Below are 6,000 nucleotides of genomic sequence, written 5' to 3' on the forward strand. Positions count from 1 at the left end.
GAGCCTCCTTAAAAGTTGGTCATTCGTCTCTGAAACACATTTTTATTTTTTCATAGCCATCAATGAACAAGCCTGTCTGATGTCTGACACCCCCGGTATACAGTACAGCCTGCTCTCATTCGCTTTTGCAGGATTACAAACCCTATAGCTTTAATAATAAACTGTGTACTCATACATCAAAGGTGAAATATGTTACTTTTATAATTTTTTAAGGAATGGAAAATCCACCATAATAGTTACTGTGTCACTACAGTTTATCTTTAAAAAATGCTTTTGACTGAAATAATAGTATTGTACACCAATGAGTCAATGTCTGTGAAGTGTAGACTAAAAGCTCTGAACCACGGCATCCTGTGTTGAAAAATCAATGCCACAAACCATGCTAGATATTTAACCTTTGAACCGTCATCATGATGCTCCTTCTCTTTGTGACACACACACACACACACACACACACACACACACACACACACACAGACACACACACACACAGAGTAAATTAATGTCAACCCTTGTCGACCAGCCCTGAGTGCATTGTGCTGATGTGCTCTACCTCACTGTAATATCAGGGAGCATGTCAGGTCCGGGGCTTAAGAGACTGAGAATAATCCTCCTTTAACCTTTTGATATAAATGACAGAGGTGGACAACAGGGTGCAGCAAGGTAGAGAGGATGGGGGGGGGGGGGGGGACTAAACCAGAGATTGAGGACAAAATGGTCTTTTCATTCGAAGCGAACTCTTTGAAATTCATGACCACATAAAAATGTGTTTTTTTAAATGTTAAATGTAAAACAAATTAAAAATAACTGAGGTTACTCCAATTCTTTGAATTCAGTTCAGTTCACAAGAATTCTGTGAGGGGATGTTAATAAACCACATACAGCAGGTTTAGATAACCAGCCTGCAATGATTTGCTCTTATAGACAGTAGAGATATAAGCGAAGACACAGAGAAGGCTCTTAACTGCTCGGTTTGATTTAGGACACAGACTGGATTTCAATTTTATGCACCGGGGTGAGTTTATCCACAACTCGATTTTCCCTTGAAAACAGTTGTAGTTGTCTTTTATGTCTCTGGAGGAGCTTCTGTAAAGTTTGAGAATCGAACCCTACTGATGTCATCAGAGTCACCTTGACTTTTAACAGAGAACCTGCCTTGGAAATTGGCAGCCCACATTGCAAAAGTTTTTTGGCCCCACATACGGTTCACACCCTGGATTCATGATACGAGGGCAGTCAACTCCTGTTGGCCAGATCTGGGCCACAAATAAGCCATAGTAATACTGAAAAAGTAGCCAAGCTAGTCCAAACTGGTTTTGTGCTATTTGGGCCTGATTATCCATTTAACACACCAACCACTGCTGGTTCAAATCCAGATTACACCTTGTCGAGAGCACTGCATGTTTGCCTGAAGTGGCCGTAAGCTCTCTGGGAGTGAGGAGTTAACACTAGTAGCATTTTTTGCATAATGGGAAATGAACGATCCAGCATTTTAAGATAAACAGCAGCAGCTTAGAAGCATCTCGACTTCGGTGCAGTTCACATCTCCACAAGATGCATTCAGTCACAGCATTAAGAACTGCATGAACCCAGGTTCTAACCCCCCAAAAGGCCCTTTGAAGAAATGAGAACTGGCCAAAATGCTCTTACACCTCACTAATATAGTGCAAGACCACACACAAACACACAAAAAACAGACACAACATGATGATGTTTTTAAACAGAAATTGTAACCACATTACGAAACCCTCGTGACTGACCGTCTTTCACAGTTGGTGTACGGCGGAATGGGAGAAACTAAGCTGTAGACTGTGACGAGCTCAAGCTATCATGCCTGCTACAGCTAATAAAAGCTGAACGCTGAGAGACAGCAAACACAGCAACATAAATCAATCACACTTGATAGAATACCCTCACAAGAACACATCGTGAAATGTCTGACCGATGCTGCAGTTATATGAGGACGCTGGCGTTTTAACATCTTTTCAGTTCAGGCTTTTATGAACCGTCCATCTGTTCCAGTTGCATACATATTATATACATGGATTACCATTATTTATATATTATACAAATTTGCACATATATAAATGTGTGTATCTACAAGCAGAGGCTAGTCACAACATTTTAGGTCAGTTGAGGACAGCGTATCCTCAGGGCAAGCTTCTTCCCCTATTTGATGCATCATACATAAATAATGCAGTAAGAAAGGAAGTTGATGCTAAATGATCCAGACTAAATATGTACACTTCATGTGCGCTAGAGAAACTGCCTACATGTCTCAGACGTGACAGTTCTGTGCAGGGTTAGGGGTTAGGGACCATCTCCCATTCGGAGGTGGACGTTTTCTCTTATCTTGTGGATTATATCGAAATCAAACAGATGGACTGGCATCAACGGTAGAAACATCCATGGTCCCACAGAGGACCAATCATTATACCATTGTTGTTCTGCTGACATTTCTCACGAGGCACAATGACGTTCTATCAGTTAAAGGACGAACACAGATTTAATACAAAGACTCATTTTCACCGTTTGATTGGTCAGGGAAAGGTCCCTGATCGCAGGTGCTGATACAGTTTAACACCTTATCAACAGGTCTTCCTCTGGTTGTTTGGTCCCCAGCACCGTTAAATTGACAGCTTCCACGTCCAAAACGATCTAAATGAGCAAACACAGTGAACAGAAAACAACAGTTAAAGGTTTAAATGTAAAGTTAAGCTGATGTCAAACATATTGTTTGTCTTTAACTCATGAAGAACGCAGCAGGATATTCTTTGGTCAGACGCATTCACGACAACAGACCAATCTCAGGTTAGGCGTGGCGCAGCAGGTTGGTTGCAGGACATAATGTATTGATTCACCTGTGGAGATTATGTGAATTTATTTCCAGCACGTCAACACCGCGGTTTGCCCTTGCACCAAAACCTCTGTATCTTCTATGTGTAGGGCTTCTATTTTAATCTATTCATTTCTGTCAGTTTTGAGTACGGAGACACTCGCTTTCTGTGGTCTCACTCTGCTATTATTCAGAGTTTTTACTTGGGGGCTCACAGGAGAAAAACTTTGGAGAATGTCTGGAACCTTTGACATGAACATTTGCGTTTTTCTACTCAGCTCTAGGGCTCAGTGGATGTCTGAAAGCAGTTAATGGTAGATATAGAGTTCAGCCCAGGCCTCAAATGTGTTGATAAATACATGTGCAAGGGAGACTGGTGGTGTTGTTTCATTTCAGTTATATGTTGGAGTTAATGTTAGTATTTCAGTCGCTACATTTCACTGCACTTCAGTGAATGAAAGGAAAAAATGAAAAGAGACTTTTGTGAATAAGCTGAAAGTTGAATGAACCTGATTTTTTTCAGAATCAAGGATGGCTTCCTCAAATTGCCTCAGTGACTGTGTGAGATGCTTTTGCTGAGAATATTAACAGCATCTTGTGTGTGTGTGTGTGTGTGTGTGTGTGTGTGTGTGTGTGTGTGTGTATAAAGTCTCAAGGTCTGATGTCACATAGAGTGAAGCAATTCATACTTTTATCAACGAATAAATGTACTTCCAACAGCAGCAGCAGAGGGTTAGTGATGTAACTGGCCTCAAGGTTTTTACATTTTCTTTAATGGGTCAGAGTAAATAGTCTTTCCCCCGTGGTTGATGGTTTTAGCTATACTTTTAATCCATACCGGCTTCCTGTCAGTCTGCTTGAAGGAAACAATGACATCTTTGTAGACCAGGAGACCAGCAGATCACTGGTCAATATGGAGCAACAAGTAATTGAATATTTGTTATGCTAACGAAACTCTTTAGCTAGCAGCAGTACCCACATTTCCTCACCACACCTGGCATTCTATTTTTTGGGGAATATTCTATGACAAATCCAAGAAAAAAGAATCCAAGTGCAGAGAAATCCAAGAGCAGGCGCAGGCAGACCAAATCTGTGCAGAAGCAGGACCTATTGAAATGGGAGTGCAGCGTTTTGAGTGAGAGCATTACAAAAACTGAATGTCAAATCAATAAGTCCCGCTCTCAAAGTGAAAGAGAAGACTTTGAATAAAGAGAGAAAAACATATCAGTGAATCAGTCACTCGTAGGGTCCAGAATCTGTCCTCTCCCTCTCCTCTCCTTGTAAAGTGGTTCAAAGCCGAGCAGCTTGCAGCGTTGACTCGACCGGTTTTTATGTTTTCCATCGAGACCGAATCAAAGTGCTGCTACTTAAGCGTGGGGAAAATTCATCTTCTAATCTTTTTGCACAAATATGACCCGATACCATCTGCAGTCCTCAGAGATCAAAGTTTGATCCTGCATCGATGAATTATACATGGTCAGACATGTGGCGTGTCAGGGGTTATTCATGTATGTAAGCAGTGGAAATCCACTGGTTGAGCACAGGCAGCCCCAACGCAAAGCTCTGCAGCATTTGCAGTTCAGTATGGTTACGCTGAGATTCGATCAGATGAGCCTGTTTAACTTCAAACTGAAGATTGATAAAGCACTGCCTCATGCACAGATTGAAATGAATCTATTTGTAGATATGTCATTAATAAACTGAAAGGAAAGTCTTGTTTGTCATTCAATAATAGAAAAATACAACAAAAGCAGCAAGGTTGAATGACTGAAAAGGAATATTCATCAACATTCATTTAATTTAGTTGCTTACCCAAAATGATTTGTTTTGGTTCTCTCCTCAGGAATTTGAAGGTTTTCTTCTTTTCTCTTTTACAGCAGTTGAATCAAAAAAATATTTGAAAACATCATTGGTTTTGGAAAATAGTGATGAGCATTTTTTCAGTATTGTTTCACATGTTACAGACCATCTATTAGATCTATTGTATGAGGTGTTAAGGAAAAATAATCATTAGTTGCAATCCTGCCTTTGATCAGCCCCTGTTTAACAACATCTAGTAACAATATCTCATAGATATAAAGTCCTGACTGATTAATGATATGATTCTGATAAACTATAAAGAAATCATCAACTTGAAGATACTTAAATATTTATATCGACTAGACTTTTATGGAACACTCAGGTGTTGTCAAAAACCAAAAGGATGAGTATGAGTCTTTAAATGGATTAACCGCTTAAATATATTGAACATTTTAAAGTTTTGTCTTTGTTTTCTATATATAATCAAATTTAAATCTCGAAGCAAGACTTCTGGATCTAAATAATATATAATGAAACTCTTCCCTCCTATCATCTTCTCTTCAAAAACCATCAGAGACCCAGAAGCCAGGAAGAAGAACCAAGAATAATGATGAGGAACAAGCTAGAAGAAGAAAGAAGATGCCACCTGCTTTGTGTAAGGAAATCCATCTGACGTCTATGGAAATCCATTTACACACTGCAGGATTAATTGCCTTGAGCAATACATGTGAGCGTCACCTGCACAAGAGGAAGAAGAGGAAGTGCTGGCACCTTTCCTCAGTGCCTGACTCTCCATGCAGGGCTTTCCTCTCCAAAATACTGTGCTTGGGAATGAAGGTATTGACCATGAAGCGTTTTCACCTGAGGCCACTCTGAATGATTTAAACGCTGGATGCTGCACATAATGAGAATTGCATGTAGATATTCACACACATATCGGCAAACACACTTGGCACAGGCGGTTAATCGGCATGGCCCAGAGCGCAGCCTGCGGAAGCCGCCCCAAGTAAAAACCTTTGCCAGCTGCTGTTGCCGTGACGAGATTAAAGCTTCTCATATGTGCAAAAGGCAAAAAATAAAATGCAGAAGCTAACATAGCTCTGTAGCTCAAAGGCTACGCACACGCTAGAAGCTATGGAAGCTACGCCAAATGTGTGGGCATGTGTTTTCGAAGAAGTGTTGTGTGTGAGCATATCGGAGTGTGTGTGGGCGAGAGAGGTGGAGGGAAAGAGCGAGAGAGAGGGCAGTGATAAAGAGAGGTAGAGGCTGGGGGGGGGGGGGGACTGACAGCACAGTTTAAACAGAGGCTCACACACTGTGCCCCCGGTGGGCAAGAGGAGTCTCTGTGAGCCTGCATGGATGCG

This window comes from Pleuronectes platessa, chromosome 6 (assembly GCF_947347685.1).
Source record: "Pleuronectes platessa chromosome 6, fPlePla1.1, whole genome shotgun sequence".
NCBI lineage: Eukaryota > Metazoa > Chordata > Actinopteri > Pleuronectiformes > Pleuronectidae > Pleuronectes > Pleuronectes platessa.